The sequence below is a fragment of the Gossypium arboreum genome, chromosome 10 (genome assembly GCF_025698485.1).
Source record: "Gossypium arboreum isolate Shixiya-1 chromosome 10, ASM2569848v2, whole genome shotgun sequence".
In the NCBI taxonomy this organism is placed as follows: domain Eukaryota; kingdom Viridiplantae; phylum Streptophyta; class Magnoliopsida; order Malvales; family Malvaceae; genus Gossypium; species Gossypium arboreum.
In genome coordinates, this window is record NC_069079.1 from 95,130,307 (window position 1) to 95,151,122 (window position 20,816).

The 20,816-nt window shown below is 34.6% G+C and overlaps 1 non-coding gene across 1 annotated transcript; it reads right to left on the bottom strand.

Annotated features, from left to right (window-relative positions):
* Positions 1–643: 643 nt before the first annotated feature.
* On the bottom strand, positions 644–749 carry LOC128283387 (small nucleolar RNA R71). The gene has a single exon (XR_008273728.1). It is a non-coding gene; the product is annotated as a small nucleolar RNA R71 (small nucleolar RNA).
* Between the last annotated feature and the right edge of the window lie 20,067 nt (positions 750–20,816).

Below are 20,816 nucleotides of genomic sequence, written 5' to 3' on the forward strand. Positions count from 1 at the left end.
TTTTGCCGGATTAGGGTGAAACATAATAAGAGGATCCATAGATCGAGTTAATGCAACCCTAGGGAGTTAATTAGAAAGAGATTTCAATTATTCAACCTAGGGTTAGATGTTGTTAGTCTCGAGAGGGATAATAATATAACTTAAGGATTTCTACAGATCAAGTCAAATGAATAAATCGTCCGATTCAGAGTCAAATAATAAGTGAAATCTAGGTGGACTTTTCCTTAGGTATTGTCTTAATTCAATCGTTTTTCCACAAGTATTTTCCCCAAATTTCTTTTTTGTGAGTTCTTAGTTTAATTAATTAGTTGGATAAACAAAACCCTTTAATTTTTTAGGCTAGATAATAAAAAGGAAGTTAATACTAGTACTTTTAGTTCCTTTGGGTTTGATAATCCAGTCTTGCTAAAGCTATACTATTGTTTGATAGGTACACTTGCCTTCATCGTGATAATAGTTAGTTTCAAAAGCGATTCATTATAAATATTTAAAACCTGTCATGAATATTGCGTACCATTTCCCTTTTTGTTGAGGAATAAGGCTAAATAATGGTTGAACTCGTTACTACGAGGGTCAATCACTACTTGGGAACAAATGATCGAAAAGTTTTTATTAAAATATTTTCCACTGGCTAAAACAGCCAAATTACATAATGTTATCTCCTCTTTTGTATAGATGGATTTAGAAACACTCTACGATGCATGGGAGAGTTATAATGATCTGTTGAGCAGGTGCCCTCACCATGGGTTACCACTTTGGCTATAGGTTCAAATGTTTCACAGTGGCCTGAATCTTTCGACTCAACAGATGATTGATGTAGCAGCTGGCAAAACTATCAATAATAAGACATCTGAGGATGCTTATGAATTTATAGAAGAGATTTCACTGAATAGTTATCAGTGGCAAGTCATGAGGACAAAACCAATGAAAACAGCCGGCATTTTTAACGTCAATTCGGTCACCATGCTCTCTAATCAGGTAGAACTTTTGAATAGAAAAATTGACGGTTTTCTTGGTTCTTCATAGGTTCACCCAGTAATGCAGTGCGTAGCAAGTGGAGGTGGATCAAGCAATTCAGAATACCCACCCTATGGCCGCAACATGGAGAACAAGCTGTTAAATTACATGGGTAATAATCCTCGATCTCAAAATAATCCTTATAGTAATACTTACAATGAAGGTTGGAGAAACTACCAAAATTTCTCATGGGGAGGCCAAGGGAATCAGAGACCACCACCTCCAGGCTTTCAACAACCACCCTACCAACAAGAGAAAAAGCCAAACCTTGAGGAGATGCTAACAAAATTCATCTCGGTGTCAGAAACTCATTTTTAGAATACCGAGACAGCACTTAAGAATCAATAAGCATCAATCCAAGGGCTCGAAACTCAGATAGGTCAGCTCGCTAAATTGATATCTGAAAGACCACAACGTAGCCTACCGAGTAACACTGAATCTAACCCAAGGAGTAGCTCAATGCAATTACCATTCAAGATGAGGAAGGGTTACTTGCACCTGAACCAGAATCGAGGCAAGAAACTGCGGTAAGTAAAGGTAAAGGTGAGGTGGACCACAATGACCAGAAACCGGTAAGTAAAGAGTACAAACCTCGTGTGCCATATCCCAACGCAACAAGGAAAGACCGAACAGATGGACAATTTGGTAAATTCCTTAAATTATTAAAGAATTTACATATTAACTTACTCTTTTATTGAAGCTTTTTCGTAGATGCCAAACGCAGTCAAATTCCTAAAAGGCCTCTTAACAAATAAGCAGAAGTTGGATGAGGCGTCGCATGTCGAACTAAATGCGGTTTGCTCAGCCATACTATAGAATAACCTGGTGAACAAATTAAAAGATCCAGGGAGTTTTACGATTCCCTGTTTATTTGGTAGCCTAGGTGTTAATAATACTTTGGCTGGTTTAGGGGCTAGCATCAATGTTATGCCTTACAAAATGTTTAAGCAACTAGGTCTTAGTAAACCCAAACAAATTGGGATAAGTATTCAATTAGCTGAAAACAATAAGATTTCCTAGAGGGATTATTAAAGATGTACTCATTAAAATTGACAAATTTATATTCCCAGTTGATTTCGTTGTTCTAGACATAGAGGAGGATAGTAACGTTCCTTTAATTTTAGGGAGGCCCTTTTTAGCAACCGCTAAAACAATAATTGATGTTGGCACAGGTGAACTCATACTTCGTGTGGGAGATGAAACAATCACCCTTCAAGCTCATAATACGAGTAACACATCAAAACTTGAAGGTGGTTGTATGAATCATTCTACTAAAACTGAGCATATGGTGAACCTACTTTGCAGGAAATAAGTTCGAAGAACCTATATGATCCATGTTCAAGCAACAACAAAAGGACCTATCTATGAAGAGCAAAGGCTACAAATCAAGGAACTAGATAAATGGCGGACACATAAACCGAGGACACACGATAAACCAAAACTACGCCATGACGAGTTCAATGTCGCACCAAATCAATTTTAGGTTGGAGAGAAAGTACTACTAGATATGCAGTAGGCCCTCGCATTGCCACTTCTGAACCTAATGGAGCAATCCCCCTTACGATACTCAGTATTTTCCCATATGGTATAGTCGAGGTAATTCATCCCAAATTTGGCACTTTTAAGGTAAACATTACCGTCTTAAACCTTATGTTGATAAAATTGATAGCAGGGATGAGGACTGTAAACTCCTCGCACTACCATGACCATGCACTAGAAAGGTAAGTCGAGCTTAGACTATAAATAAAGTGCTTTTCGGGAGGCAACCCGAGCACTAACGATGTTAACTTCTCTAAAAATTTTAGTTTTAACATCTAATCACTAACTGAGTCATTGAAACACAGGTTCTCTATTCCACATGGCAGGGCACACGAGCGTGCCTTAGGACCTGCTCACACCACGGGAGGAGACACGGCCGTGTGAAAACAGGGCAAAATTTTCCTTAAACAAAGGATGCGATAAGTCGCCATGACCGTTCGACATGGCCGTGGGCAGGTCTATCAAAACAACACGGGCGTGCGACACACCCATGTCGAGAAACCTTGGTTGAAACTGAGAATTTAACAGGAGCGCGCGACACGACCATGCCCACTGACCGTGGTCGAGCCTATCCAAATAACACGGGCTTGCGCCTGCATACACGGGCGTGGGAAAGGTGAACGAAGATTTACACGGCCATGCAACATGGCTATGTACACCAATGTGCCCAATTTCGAAAACCACGAAACGCACGGGCTGAAATGAGGGCACACGGGCATTCCCCACGGCCGTGTACCCCAATTTCTTATAAACACTTATTATTTATTTTATTTTTATCTTTATATTTTGAAATTACTTTTTCATTTCCTTTTAATACTATTTTATCTTGAGATTTTATAATTTTTTTTATTCAGCTATTTCTTTACGAGTAATTATGCCTCTTTATATTTCCTAAAAAGTTCCTGATTCTATCACAATTATAAAAAGCTCCAAAGTTCATCATCACTTAGGAACTAAAAACTCCATTGGAAAAGGTTCTCCACGACTGCCTTGTCCTGCTCAATCACCACCATAGCTACTACCACATATAATATTCTTTTGGCGTAGGACTTATAGACTAATGAACCTCTACCACCACCGGAGTATCCTCCTCCACTCTTATCATTACCTTGGCCAATTATTCTCTATAACTCCAATTCAAGGAGTTCATTCATCATTTAGGAAGTTTCACCTCTCTCCCTATCTTATGATTATATATCTATATTTTTCAATATATCCATCTTTGTACATTGAGGGCAATGTACATCTTAAGTGTGGGGGGTCTTTTATATCATCATTAGAAATCCCTGAATTTTTTCTTACTCTCACGTGAATCACTCATATCACTATTAGAATGAATTTTGATTAAGTTATGATTTTTATTGATATGTATTGAATTAAAACATAGGCATTTATGCATTGATCGTTTAAACTTTAAGACATTAAGGAATCAAGCATGATAAGTTGATTTTTGAGAATTAAAAAAAAATTTAGGTTGTTTCCTCAAGTTTAGATATTATCTTGAGTTAAAATTCACAAGTTTAAACATCAAAAAACCATAATTTTTGTGAGAACTTCAGGCTTTAGAGCATATTTTATTTCTTTCATGCTCACTTTTATTATGAGTGCGTCAGTATTGATTTGTTATTCTAGAACTTGCTTGATTATGCATGTCAAGAGCACACCATTTGATTTGATATGTCGAGATGATAAAGGCACTTAGGTTTAACCCACTCACTCCATAGAAGCCTACCTTTATAATTAACTATTAGTGAGCCCCTTTGAGCCTAACAAGCCATCAATTAATTTACCCTCAATATTAACCCCTAACCCATTATTGTTGAAATCCCCTAATTTGATCCCTATTTTTGTCGAGATTTGATTTGAACTAATTGGTTGGCTATGTTTTATTCTTCGTTGCAACAATTAAGTTCTATGTTACTTCAAGTAAAAAAAAATACTTATATACATATTAGTAGTAATTCGTCACTTTTTAGCTTGAGTGTTAATTCCATATTCTGAGAAGAAGCTCACTTGTATTCAATTGATAATTAGTTATTTTTCTAGTTAGGTGATTTCTTCAATTCAATCTTGATTCTAACTTTTTCTTTCAGCTTGTGATAACACCCCCTAACCAAAGCCACATTACAACCCTCTAAAGACCTTTTTGATTGATGTATCATCTCAATTTATAGTGGTGGAGATTTAATTTTCATGCAAGCCCATGGTAATAACTTTTCATATTGACTAATGAGTGCTTTATTTGATGTCCTTAAACACCTCGAGTGATTTGAGTGAATCTTTAGTGAAGATGTTAAACTCTGTGATATTTTAATCAAAGGTGATTACTTAGATGAGGGGGGACACCTATGTTTTCATGATAAAATGCTCAACTTGGAATGTTTGAAAGTTTGATGTACTTTTAGTTGAATTTTCAATGTATGATTACTTATGGATTATTTTGAGATATTATTGATAGGGATTATAAATTGAGAAGAATTTATTTTGATTGTGAATTGGAGATTTTGCATGAGGATAATCAAACGCTTAAGTATGGGGGTTTTTGATAAGCCGTAATTTTTACATATTTTTATCCCATGCTTAGCACATTTATGGATGGTTTCTCCTTAGATTTGGTGAATTCGATGCTCTTAATCCTTTAATTTTCATGTTATATACTTAGGTGAGCATAGGAGAGTAAAAAGAGCAAGAAATAGGCCGAAAATGGAGAAAATGGACCCACGTGGGAAATCAACATGGACTGGACTTCCTCACACGGGCGTGTCCATTTTGCAGGATTGAAGCATGACTTACACGGGTAGACTACACGCCCGTGCCTACTCAACAGCCTTGACCACATGTTGGAGTAATCGCACACGGGCGTGTCCCTGCCGAGCCCAAGTATAGCCCTATTCGGAAAAAGCCACTGTTGAGGGCTCTTAGGCATTCTAAAGCCTATTTAAACACCAGAGGAGGCAGCTAGAATAGACACATAGAGTAAAAAGCAAGGAATTACTAGAAGAAAGCTTATTGATCTATCTCAGGAGCCGAATTATTCGTCAAGACTGAAGATCTCCCTTCAATTTTCATTCAGGAGTTTTGGGTTTTCTTTATGTTTTGTAATCATTATTCTTCTGAGATGTTCTTTTTTACAATTATGAACTAAACCCCCTAAATACCTAAGGGGAATGAAACCTAAGACAGATCTTGTTATTATTAACTGAATTGTATGATAAATATTTGACTTGTTCTTAATTATGTGTTCTTAATTCTTGTTTTAATATTTCAGGATATTGATTCAAGTTAATACTCTTATTCAAAGGAGGAAAAGACCCTGTCTAAGAGTAAATTTGTCATAATTAAGGGGAGTTGATTGCACGCCTAGAGATAGGGTGATAAGATTTTGCTGAATTAGGGTGAAACCTAATAAAGGGATCCATAGATCGAGTTAATGCAACACTAGGGCATTAATTAGAAAGAGATTTCAATTAATTAACCTAGGGTGAGAGATAATAATATAACTTAGGGATTTCTGCGGATCAAGCCAAATGAATAAATCGTCTGATTTAGAGTCAAATAACAAGTGAAGTCTAGGTCGATTTTTCCTTGGGTATTGTCTTAATCAATCGAATTTTCCCAAAAGCTTTTCCCCAATTTCTCTCTGTGCACTCTTAGTTTAGTTAATTAGTTTAGATAAATAAATCCCTTAATTTTTAAGCTAGATAATAAAAAGAAAGTAATTACAAGTACTCTTGGTTCCTTCAAGTTCGAAAATCCAGTCTTGATAAAGCTATACTACTGTTTGATAGGTACACTTGCCTTCACCATGATAATAGTTAGTTTCAAGAACGATTAATTATAAATTTTTAAAACCTGTCGCGAATATCATGTATCACTCACAAACATTTCTCAATGTATACATATTCAATACCATAAATGAATACATTAAATACTTCCCTTTTCAATACTTATATGAATCTCACACGTACCTGAGTCACTTAACTTAGACACACATTCTTCCTCGACTTGACTTTTGCCCGTTGAACCTTTTGGAATTGTTAAGGTTACTCGGAAATCACATATAGCTTGTACAATGCCATATCTCATATATGGTCTTACATGTTATCACATATCAATGCCGATAGCCCAGCTATGGTCTTCCACGAAATTAATTAATGATGCTAAAGTCCCAAACATGGTCTTACACCTAATCACATAATGATGCCAATGTCCCAGACTTGATCCTACACATAATCACATCTCGTTAATCCTAATGTCATGACATTCGTATCCTATACAATTCATAAGGTTAGTACTGGACTTTTAGATATTGTAACCCTATCGATTCTTGTTCGTATTTGATCATTCAACATTCATAGCAATTCAATAACAATTAAACATATATAATTCAATTTAAAGACATTTATTTGCATATGAACTTACCTTGTATTTGGGATAAACTGAATGATCAACTATTCGATAACCTTTGATTTTCCTCGATCTAAATCTGATTTCTTTTGTTCTTAATCTATATACATTCAAAATTAACTCATTTATCCATCAAATCCTTCAGTTCAGTCCACAAACACCTATTTGGTCATTTTTAAACTTTAGCCCCTAAAGTTCTACATTTTTACAAATTAGTCCTTATTTCACAAAAATATAAATTCAAGCAATTTAATCCAATTTCAACATAGCCAAATTTCACTAGTGTCCCTAGTAGCCCACATATTTCATTTATTTCACATTTCAACCCCTAAATTTACACATTTCACAATATAAACCCTATTTGACATTTTTGTCAAAAATCACTTTACAAAACATTAAAATCTATCATCAGATTTTCATATTTCATCATCAAACATCCAAAATCTCAAATAATCATCAATGGAACTTCACAAAATCATAAAGAAATTCAAAAATTAAGACATGGGCTAGCTAGAATACAAAGCAACGATCTCAAAAACGTAAAAATTATTAAAAATCGAGCTTAAAACATACCTAATTGCTTGAATTATTCATAGCTGAATGAAGAACCCTATTTTCTCTTCTTGTTTTTCAAATTTCGGTGCATGGAGATGGAAAATAATGTTTTAATTCACTTTTTTTTATTAATAATAAATTGATTTATCAATTACCAATATTAACCTTTAATATAAACATATAAAAACACTTAATATAAGGCCATCTATGTCAAATTCCACTGTCAATGGTTTAATAACATCATAAGGACCTTTCATTTAATAAACCATAACAATTATACACTTTTAACAAGTAGAATGCAAATTTTACATTTTATGCGATTTAGTCATTTTTCTCAAATTGAGCTATTAAACGATAAAATTAGCTCACGAAATTTTCACATATACACACGATCATGCTGTAAACACATAAAATAATATTAAATTCATATTCTAACCTTGGATTTGTGGTTCCAAAACCACAGTTCTAATTTAGCGAAAAACGGGTTGTTACAACTCTCCCCGTTTATGGTTTTCATCCCTGAAAATCTTACCAGTGAATATGTTAGGGTATTGTTTTCCCTTAGCATCCTCGGGTTCCCATGTAGTTTCTTCAACCTCATTTCAATGCCATAATACTTTCACTAGTGTAATTTTATTATTTCTCAACTTTTCAATCTTAGAGCTAAAATTCGAATCGGTTTTTTAGCATATGACAAATCTGTCTGAATTTCAACCTCAGTCGGGGAAATCACATGTGAAGGGTCAGATTGTTATCTTTGAAGCATCGATACATGAAACACATTATATATTTTATCTAGCTCAAACGGTAAAGATAGTCGATAAGCAACTGGTTCGACCCACTCGATAGTCTCATACAGTCCGATGAATCGTGAACTTAATTTCCTTTTTCGACCAAACCGCAATATCTTTTTCCATGGTGACACTTTCATAAATACTTTATCCTCAATCTGAAACTTGATATCTTTCCTTTTCAAATCTATGTACAATTTCTGTCGATCCGAAGCTGCTTTCAAACTATCGCGAATTACTTTCACTTTTTCTTCAGCCTCTCTGATCAGATCAATCCCGTGAATCTTATTCTCGCTTAGCTCAGTCCAGTACAACAACATTCGAGATTTACGACCATATAGAGCTTCGTATGGTGCCGTATTTATACTTGATTGAAAGCTATAATTGTAAGCAAACTCAATTAGCGGTAAATATTTCTTTTAGCTACCTCCAAACTCAAGAATGTAACAACACAACATATCCTCAAGTATCTAAATAACTCGCTCGGATTGACCATCCATCTACGGGTGAAATGAGGTAATAAAATGTAACTTTGTACCTAATGCATCATGCAGTTTCTTCCAAAATCATGAAGTGAATTTCGAATCTTTGTCTGAAACAATAGAAATAGGCACTCTGTTCAATTCACAACTTCAAAAATATATAACTCAGCAAATCTATCGAATGAATAGTCTGTACGCACTAGAATGAAAATCACAGATTTCGTCAATCTGTCAACAACAACCTAGATTGCATCTTTCTTTCTCAGAGTTAAGGGCAAACCTGAAACAAAATTCGTAGTTACTCTGTCCCATTTCCACTCAGGAATCATGATAGGTTGTAATAAACCTGACGGTACTTCATGCTCAGCTCTGACTTGCTAATAAATCAAACATTTCGAAAGAAATTCTGAGATATCTCATTTCATGCCATGCCACCAATAAAACTGTTTCAAATCATTATACATTTTTGTCCTTCCCGGGTATACTGATAAACAATTATTATGTGCTTCATTCAAAATCATCTGAATCAACTCTGAATTTCTCGAAACTCATATTCAATCTCTGAATCTCAAATAATCACAAGAATCAACTTGAAACTTTGAATCAGAAATTGACTCAACTGAACCCGTTTTGCTTACAACTCATTATCAAACTTTTGAGCCTCATAAATTTGTTGTATAAAAAATAGCCTCGCTTTCAACTCGATTACTAACAAACCATCGTCAGAAAAAGCCAAATATGTGTTCAAAGCATGTAAAGCAAACAAGGACTTTCAGCTCAAAGCATCGGCAACTACATTCGCTTTCCCCGGATGATAGTCAATTACCAAGTCATAGTCTTTTAACAATTCTAACCATCTCTACTGTCACAAATTCAAGTATTTTTAAGTTATCAAATATTTCAAGCTTTTGTTATCAGTATAAATATGACATTTCTCACAAAAAAAATAATGAAGCCAAATTTTCAACACGAACACAATTGGAACCAATTCAAGATCATGCGTTGGATAATTCTTTTCGTTTGGCTTCAACTGTCTCGAGGCATAAGTTACAACTTTGCTTTCCTACATCAAAACACAACCTAGGCCATTTAACGATGCATCACTGAAAATTATGAATTCTTTACCCGCCTTAGGCTAAACTAACACTAGAGCTTCAGTTAATAAAGCTTTTAAATGCTCGAAAATTTTCTGGCATTTATCTAACCATTCGAATTTAACATCTTTTTGAAGCAATCTTGTCATCGAAGTTGCAATCATCGAAAGCCTTTTACAAGCCATCTATAATATCCCGCTAGTCCCAGAAAACTACGGACTTTAGAAACATTTCTCAGAGGTTTCCAATCTATAATCGCAGATATCTTACTCGAATCAACCTGGGTAACATCACTTAAAGAATATGTCCCAGAAATCCAACCTCTCATAGCCAAAACTCACATTTGCTAAACTTTGCAAACGACTGTTTATCTTTCAAAGTTTGTAACACAATTCTCAAATGCTCGGCATGTTCAGATTCATCACGAGAGTAAATTAAGATATCATCAAGTCCATAAAAATAGCATGTAATAGCCCGATTTTGGGCCTAGTCGAAACAGTGGTTTTGGAACCACTATTTTGGGTCCAAAGAAATTACTTTTAATGTTATTTTATGTGTTACAGCATGATTATATAGGTGCATGAAAAATTTGGTGAATTAATTTTAACATTTGTGAGCTTAATTACGAAAAAGGACTAAATCGTATAAAGGGCAAAAGTTATGTTTTACTACTCAAATGTGTTAAACAGCTAGAGAACCATAATTGGAGGTCTTTAAAGTGCAAATAGACCCTTATATATAGGTTGGTCGGCGATAGAGACAAAGATAAGACAATTTTCAAATTTTGATGGAATTTGGTGGCTTATTTGATTAAAAATCAAATAAAATAAAGAGGGAATGATATCATCTTCTTCTCATCTCTTTCTCCAACGAAGATACCAAAAAAGAGGGGCTTTTTGAAGCTTTAAAATTTCAGCTAGGTTATCCTCTTGCAAGTAAGTGATTTTTATGACTTTTCTTGATAACTTTTACATTTTTGGCACCCCTAAAGCTTAATCTAGCTATTGAGGGACTATTTTGAAAAATGGTTGAGAGTTTAGGGTTTTTCCATGAAAGCATGTGTGTTGTTAACTGAAATTTTATCGAAGAATATGAGTCTTGGTTGTGTAATAAACAACTTTTGTGAAAGGATTTTCATGGAAAACACTTAAAAGGGCCATTTTGTAAAAGTTATAAAATAGGTTGTAATTGTCTGAAATAGTGGAAATTTGGGGTTTTCATAAGAGTAATAATTGGTCGGTTAGGCTTGGATAATAAGGAAATTCAAATTGTGAAAGTCTAGGGCCAAAATGGTCATTTGGCGAAAAATGTGAAATTTGATTGTCCAAATTTATTTAGTAATTAAATGAGTGAATTTCATCGTGTTAGATCAAGAAAATCGATATTTTGGCTTAAATCGAGAAAGTGCATGGTTAAGGACAAAAAAAGAATAATTAGCCAAAATTGCATTTGAGGTAAGTCCGTGTGATTAAATGAGCATGATATTTATGCCATTGTTATTATAATTGAAAATCTATCTTGCCATGATTATATTAAAGTTTATGTTGATGATATTGTATATGAGAAAGTGATGTCAAATGTAAATAACATTTATGTGTTGATTGAATGCTTGGAGATTTGAAGGAATATGATATTCCATTGAAACGAGTAAGTTGTATGTAAATAATACAACTACATTGTTATTATATGTGTTTAAATTGATATAGCAAGAATTGCTTGGTTGTGGAAATGATTATGTATAATGAATATTGAGATAGTAGAATTCCCATTTGAACCTTAGGAAACAATTTGGATATTCATGCCGTGACATTCAGGTTAATTGTGTGCTACTGTAAGACATGTCTGGGACATGCATCGGCCATATTATGAGAGCCAGTGTAAGACCATGTTTGGGACATGGCATCGGCATTGAGATGAGAGCTAATGTAAGACATGTCTGGGACATGCATCGGCCTTGAGATGTACGCCAGTGTAAGACATGTCTGGGACACGCATCGGCTACGAGATATGTCAGTGTAAGAACATGTCTGGGACATGGCATCGGCACGGATATGTGAGAGTAGTGTAAGACCTTGTCTAGGACATGGCGCTGGCCTCGATTTTGATAGTCAGTGTAAGACCATGTCTGGGACATGGCATTGACTTGATGGATGAGCCAGTGTAAGACCATGTCTAGGACATGGCATCGGCATTATACCCTATGTTTGAGGCTTAGTGAATATCCAATAGCTTTCCGAATGGTTCAATGGTGAGAGTTACGGTTTAAGCTAAATGAGAAAGGTAATGACCATATTGTGAGTGGTACAAGTCCTTACATGAAACTAATGAGATGTGAATTCAATTCATGTTATATGATTAGTAAGGAATGAATATGAGCATGTTGAGTAACACAGGTATGTATGCCAAGCTCATGAGAAATGATTTCAGTTTATGATGCACATTTGGTGAAGATGTAAATAGGTAATTCATGCCTATGAGAATGATTTTGTGATGACCTTGTGATTATAGGTCTATACTTATGATGTATAAATATGTATCTTTACCAATGTGGTGAAAATGAATTAATAAGGTGTGATAAACTTAGTATCATTAACCTACACTAAAATAGTTTTGGACAAGAGCCGTAGTCTGACTTTAAAAATCCACCAAAAATTTTGGAAATTGAGTTAGAGGCTGAATAAAATGTGAAATTAAATCCTAATGAGTCTAGTTACACATAGAATAAATGGTTTAAGCAAAAGAGTTTCATATTATGAAATATTTAAATTGTTGTGAGATAGAGTCAGAATGACTTCAAAATCCCCTATTCTGATTTGAGAAAATCATTGAAAATTGTACAAAAATAATTATGGGTTATAATTTATATTTTAATGAGTCTATTTTAAATATAAATAGAAGGAAACATCATCTGAGTCCCTTATTATGAGATAATTAATTTTTAGTGAAGAGGGGTCAGAACTATCTGATAGCAAAAAAAGGGTAATTTTAAGGAATAACTTGTACTAATTAGGTAAACCAAAAATTCTGAAAATTTTATGGTAAGAGGATATGTGAGTCTAATTTCAGGGAAAATTAGCATAACTTAATTTGGAGTTCTGTAGCTCCAGAGATAAATAATTTAGTGACTGTGGCTTGAGAAAATAGCTTGACTGGAACATGAGTAAAAATGCAAATAGGGTTGTATTACCATGAGAAGCAAGTTGATAAATTGCTTATTATTTTCATACGGTTAGGCTATAAAGCTTACTCGCTTACTTTTCTTTCCTTTAGTGTTTTTAGGTTAGCTCGGGGCTGGAGATCGTCGGAGGCAGCATCACACTATCAAGTTGCTACCTTTGGAATAATGTAGCATATATTAGAAATTTCAAGTGAGTGGCATGTATTATTTTGCTTCAGCCAAATGTGTTGGCTTATATTGAGTTATATGTATATGGCCACGAGATGTGGCTCATATTGATTATGGCTTGTAAGCCTAGCTATTCATGTCATGTCTAATGTTTATAATGTGATATGTTTGTTTCCCATGCATGGTTAGTTATATGACATGTGTGTGGGATGTATGCTCTATGACCAATTGGGGGGTCATAGCCATGTGGTAATTGCACGTTATAAACACAACGTGATAATGATTGAACATGAGTGCTTAATGGATAAGTTGGTAAACATAGTGTAATGGTAAAAGTGGTCATCAAAATGACAAGTCTTATGAATGTGAGATAAGGAATTTAGACTTGGTATTGCATGAGTAGATGCATTACTTGTAAGAGGACATGTTAATATTAAGGATATGTCTTAATAAAGAGTGTTTAATCACTAAAATGATGCCATGATTTGTGATTTTGATGTGCATAAAGTTGTAAGAGGTTATGGGTAACATGAAGGCTTAGAAAATAGCCTATGTGTTGGCCATATTGGCTAAGACACGGCCGTATGTCTCAACCGTGTGAGGGACACAACCTAGAGACATGGGCATGTAGCCCGGCCATGTGGTTCGATGTGCATGCTGACATCATAAACAGAGAGTTACATGGCCTAAGGACACGGGCGTGTGACGCTGTTTCATGGGAAATTTTTCTAAGTTTTCCTGAAACTTCTCAAAGTACTCGGTTTAGTCCTGAATCAATTCCGATGAATTTTTTGAGCTTCATAGACCCAAATAAGGGATGGCATGCATGTGTTTGAAAGGTTTCGAATTAAAAGAGATTTTATGGCCCAATTTTTGCATGAATGTGTATGTTTAAGTCCAGTAATGCCTCGTACCTTGTTCCGGCATCGGACATGGGTAAGGGGTGTTTCACAACAGGTGCATTCGTTATTCCGAAAGGCATAACCAAAAATTCATAATGTCCATACCTTGTTCTAAATGCAGTTTTTGGCACATCAGATTCTTTAACTTGCAACTGGTAATAACCTGATCTCAAATCGATTTTTGAAAACACTATTGCCCCTTTTAACTGATCAAACTAATCATCAATCCACGTTAGAAGGTATTTGTTCTTTATAGTCATTTTATTTAGCTTTCTGTAGTCAATGCACATTCTTATTGTGCCATCTTTCTTTTTCACAAACAACACGGGAGCACCCCAAGGTGAAAAACTCAGTCTAGTAAAACCTTTATCTGTCAACTCTTGCAACTGAGCTTTCAATTCTTTTAACTCTTTCGTGGCCATTTGGTATGGAGCTATCGATATCGACATTGTACCCAGTAATAATTCAATACCAAATTTAACGTCTCTGATAGGTGGTAAACCCGATAAGTTTTCGGGAAATACATCTAGATACTCGCACACAACTGGTACTGATTCAATCATTTTTTCTGTCACTTTTGTTTCAAGTACATAAGAAAGATAAGCTTCATACCCCTTTCTCCCAAAAATTTGAGCTAACATAGACGAGATCACAACTGGAAAATTATTCAGATCATCAAATTCAACTCTAATAATCTCACAGTTCTGACATTTCAGTTCAATCATCTTTTTCTACAGTTCACTATAGCATTATGCATTGTTAGCCAATCCATTCCCAAAATCATGTCAAATTCATCGAATGGCAACAACATCAAATTAGTTGGAAAACAAAAATATCGATGCATTAACGAACAATTCTTGCAGACTTTGTCAACCAAAACACATTTGTCTAAGGCACAAATTCAGTAGACTCTACAGGAAAAGTCTTATTGGATACTAAATTCATGGATATATAATAATGAGTTGATCCTGGATCTATCAATGCAATCACATTAGTATCATAGAGAGTGAAAGTATCAGTAATCATGTCTGGCGAAGATGCCTCCTCCCGTGCACGGATAGTATAAGCTGGGGTAGGTGTTCGTGGCTCAAACCTCATAGTAGAGTCTTTTGTCACTCCCTGGCTACCACTCACGTTACCAGCATATCTGGGTGATCCCCCTCTAACTGCAGTATTACTCAGCGTCATACTCTAAGCTTTATCTTTTTTCAGTTAACTCTAGGCAATCTCTGATAAAATGATCTAATGATCCACATTTAAAACAAGCCCGATCATTCATTCTACAATCACTGAAATTTCATTTTCCATAGTCTACATTCGGGTCAATTTAGTTTCGCACTCCTGACACAAGCTATCGAGATAGCCAGAGCTTTAAAGCTCAAATGTTGCCTTTCACGATCTCTACTTGAATGTCCCACTGATACATTAGAACGATAAAGCGAGTCTCAGAATTTCTTCGATGAAGATTGATACAGCTTACTCATTGATCTTTTTCTCGAGTCTTTAGCTTTTGAGTCTGCCTTTCTCTTTTCTTTATTAAGATCCTCGGCTTTACAAGCCTTCTCAACTAGAACGACAAATTCTTTCAACTCTAGAATTTCAACTAGTAATTTTATATCTTCATTCAATCCATCTACAAATCATTTGCACATGATTTCTTCAATGGAAACATATTCTCGGGCATACTTGCTTAACCGTACGAATTCTCTTTCATACTCAGTGACAGTCATCCGACCTTGTTTTAACTTAATAAATTCTTTATGCTTCTAATCAAGAAATCTTTGACTAATGTACTTCTTCCAAAATTCGGATTGGAAAAACTCCCAAGTAACTTATTCTCTAGGAGCCACAGATATCAACGTTTTCCACCAATGGTATGCATTATCTCTCAACAAATATACAACACATTTGATACATTCATCAAGAGTGCAAGATAGCTCATCGAATACTAGAATCGTGTTTTTCAGGTAGAACTCAGCTCTCCCTGCATCATTATCCACAGTAGCTCGAAAATCTTCAGCTCCATGTTTTTGAATTTTATCCACTGGCAGCTTATTCAACCTTGTCAATTCTATAACCTGAGGAATAGCAGGGTTTTGTTAAGGAATAGGTCGGGGCACTACAGTAAAACAGGTTTTTAGCAGAATTTTTTTGGGCCTATAGCGATGTTTATAAGTGCCACTAAAACAATTTGTAGCGTTTTTATAAGCACCGCAAAAAGCACCGCTATAGATAACGCCACTAAATTTTGCCATGCTTTTATAAGAACACGACCCTTAGCCACACTTTTACCAAAAATGCCACTAAAGAACATGACCTTTAGCGGCGCTTTTCCAGAAACACCACTACAGAACATGACCTTTAGCAGCGCTTTTCCCAAAACCGCCGCTAAAGAACACGACCTTTAATAGTGCTTTCCCCAAAAACACCGCTAAAGAACATGAGCTTTAGCGACGTTTTCCCCAAAAATGTCGCTAAAGACATGATCTTTAATGGTGCTTTCTCCTCAAATGCCGCTAAAGATATGACCTTTAGCAACGCTTTCCCCAAAAAGGCCACTAAAGACCATATCAATTTCAAGTTCCTTTTTAATAATCTCATTTACATTTTTATCTTAAATGATCATACAAAATTTAAAAAAACCTAACAATAGACACATTTTAAATTGTTTTTGAGTTCAAAAACATTAACAAGAGAACTTTTCATAATGTTTGATCAAAATGTTAACATAATCAACTTTGAAAACCCAATCTAATGACTACAATACGCTTTCTTCTAAAACGTAAAATCTTTGAAACTTCTGCTGAATAAACATCATGATGTTCACTATAAGAAACTTCAACTACAAGCATCCTACAAATACTTGTCAGTTTAATTCCAGCAGAGCTTCTTGATTAACCTACTCCAAACCTACACAAGTACTTGTCAGTTGAAGCTGCTGCACCCATGATCATACCTAAAATTGAAAAAACATAGAATCAATGAAATCATAAGGAGTATAACAAATCATATGTGAGCTTTGAAGTTCTTAAAATGCTACACAAAGAACTTACATAATTTATACATTTTGATTTCTCATTTTATTCCTGGCTATAGATTTTTCAAAATAATCAATAAAATTATAATAAATTCTACTTTTAGCATAAATTCAAGGGCTTATGTAGGCAAAAAATCTTAAAATTTACCGTTAAATAAATCCATAGATCCATATATTACTCCTATTAAATCCTTAACCTTTAATTTACATTCAAGTAAGTTCTAACTCTGGAAGAAAAAACACCTGGAACTCCGCATTATGATCCTCAACCAACGATGGAAGTTGAGAAAGGCAAATTTTAGCAGCCATGTCCTATTCATCCCTGGAATGTGCAGAAGAAAATTTTAAATAAACAACTGAGAAACAAGTTGTAAACTAAGTCAATATCCCTTGCAGTACCACATATGGTGCTGATGGGTGACCAAAGAATCATATGGCATACATTTATAATCATTAGAATCAAGACAGTAGAAATAATTGCACAAAGTACTATAATCTAAGCAATAATTGGACAGATACAATTTTTAGTTACTTGTAAACCAAATAAGGAATAACCTAAAAGTAGTACCTCATAGCACGATAGAGAAGACGATACCACATTACGTAGCCACCAGGGAGCCCAGATATGAAATATATAATGGCAAGAAACCAAATTGTTGGACCTGGAATAAAATATAAACTTACACTATGATAAAGATGTCAAAATAGAAATTAAACACTTGATAGATTAAGCACAATACTAACTTTGAAAACCCACCTTCTCCTTTGATCTAGGCTATAGTAACAACTACCACATTCCAAGTGAGACAAAGAACCAAACCTTCCATCCAAATAAAATTACAGACTTAAGTCAGCATTGGCCTTAATAAAAAATTGACAATTTAGACATTTTTCAAGATGTGAACAGAAATGAACATTAAAGCCAATACAAATCACATTTTTAACTGAAAGACTCACTGAAGACTTATATGTAAGAAGAGCAAGAAAAAAATGGAAAAAGAACAAGACCAAACCAAAACCAACATCTAAGCATTCCATTTTATATTGGTGAAAGATTTTTCAAAAGAAACAAAAAAACCTGAACTTGAACTCACTTAACAATTTTTGTCCTCTATTACAATTCCAGCTGTCAAGAACAAGGCAAGAACTCATGTCAAAATCAAACTGGTAATGGATAAACTCGGGACTCATCAAGATAAAAAATAAAAAAGAACCTGCCTCGTGCTATTGCGTCCTCTTTCCTTCTCAACTCCTGCAAAATATAAAGTTAACATTCAGTTACTACAAGGACAAATTAATCTAAGAGCAAAATGAATAGCAAAACCACCTTACATACAACACAGTTACATATTGCATCTGAACATATAAGAATCAAGTCATTGCATAATTTTAGTATTTTCATAATAAAAAGACTACAGAACATAAAGATATTTTACAAGGATTCAGACTGAAAAACTAAACTGATATATGAATAGGAAATTCAAACTCAAAAACTATGGTTTTGATTTTTTTTACCAAGATAGCAATATTTAAATTACTTCAGAAATCTGTATAATTTGTAACTGTAATGCGAAAGGAACAACTTATCACAATTGATTTTGAATACCACAAAAAAAAAATCAGAAGCACCAGACTTATTATTCAAGGGCCAGCCTCACTTGAGTGTAAACACCAACAACAAATTACTTGTTCACGCTTATTCAGTTCAGCCTCTTTTGCTTTAAGTTCCTTCTCTCTTGCTTTTAGATCCTAGATTTGATAAGACAAAAACATCAAAAGAAGTGTATGATTTTAATCATATATATTTTAATCATTTTGTGACCAAAGAATGGATGTTGGATAGAAAATATAACTGAAAACTTATTTTGAGCAAGCATAGCACTAGGATTCCAACTTTTTCCTCCTTGGCAACAAATAAAGCAAGGCCAGTACAAGGGTTGTATACCTCAAACTTAGGGCTAATCTTCCTATTACTTTGGAAGGGTAGTGGGGTTAGGCATCATCACCATACAATTGTTGTAAATCTAAACTAAGCTTTGATAAACACACATATATAACCAATGTCCATAAATATACCACACAGAAGTAAGGTTTGCATTCTTGAGTGTAATATTATATATAATTTGGAGAAAATAACCAACAAGTGATCTTCAAAAATTTATTTATTGACATTTTCCCCTCAAAACAATAATAGACTTGTGCAAACTTTTATATGGAAAGTTCAGAGTTCATTCATAGAGATATATAAGAAAATGCATTGAAACTACTCAATTTTTATATATTATTTTCCTTCATTCATTGCGAACAAAATATCATATGATGAGTACAACGTGAAACAAGTTCCCACATATCTAAAGCTGGTAGCTCCACTAAATCTTGGCTAATCTCAAACCGAAAGACTTAATCTAAAGCTGGTATCGTTTTATTTATGTTTATATCTAGGAATTTCAGGCTCCTAAAGAGTGATGATTTTAGGTAAAATTGTGAATGCTATAACAATTTAAGGCTCATCTTCAATAAGGCTTCAACAGGATGACAAGTGATCCTTCTAAAACTTTAGAATATCTCTAGAAAGCCATGTGCAAGATCAGCCCTGAGCTTATTAGATGTTCTCTGTCAAATGGTTGTATAAATACTAATAAATTAAATGTAGTAATAAGATATATTGTACTTCAAAGTTTAAACTCTAAAATTAACATAAAAAAAAATTAACTTGTATGAATGATATAACAGCATAAAAAATATCTTCTATCATATAAAAAACATCAATTATTGATGGTTTTTTACTTATTAGTTTTAATTAATCATGAGGTCTCAAAACAACCACGATTGTTACTAACTCTAAAAACAAGATAGTGGATGTACCTTGTGAAAAAAGAAAATTATTTCTCTTGTAAAATTTATATGAAAATTTAAACCATTTAAACACGAAATGCAAAGTACAAACACAGTTCCTGCTCAGAGCCCCCGGGTAAACATTCAACATGTAACATCCTGATTTTCGGGTTTTTCACGATTCCTGATATTTTAAGTAATTTTCTAAAATTTGGTATGTGATTATGGAATTCATAATTTGGGTGTGTAAATGGGCTTATTGAAGGCTTATGAGTTAGCCAAAACCCGGTTGAATTTTTAAATTTTGGACTTAGGAGTTAGGGGTTCTGGCTAGGTGCCCTTATATTAAGTTGTGGGTAAAGTGTATCACAAAAAGAGCTTTGGTAGAGTGGCAAGGGTGACGCCACTAAGCTCCTAAAAAGGTGGCGTGTGGAGCATAAGGGAAGACCTGGGATCGATTCCCTGTGTTGGCAAATAAGAGTATTTATTTTTATGTGCAGGAAGGGTAAGTGTTGGAACCTAAGTGGATTCTGTAAGAGGAGAGTTGGATCAAGTCAAACGCATGGATTAAGGAGGGATAAGGGGAGAGATTTTAGGGATTTGAGAGAAGGATAGAGCTTAGCCGTTTGGAAGGGGTTAGAGAGGGGAAATCGGCAGAAGGGTATTAGGTTAGTAATTTCGGCATTCGGGTCTTAGCTGTGCCATTTTCTCCTTTGTTTTAGTTTTTCTCTTCTTTTTCTTCCCTAGCCGAATCTACCATCCTTCCTCTCATCTTTTCTCCCTTTTCTTTTTCAAAATCCAGCCTATTACT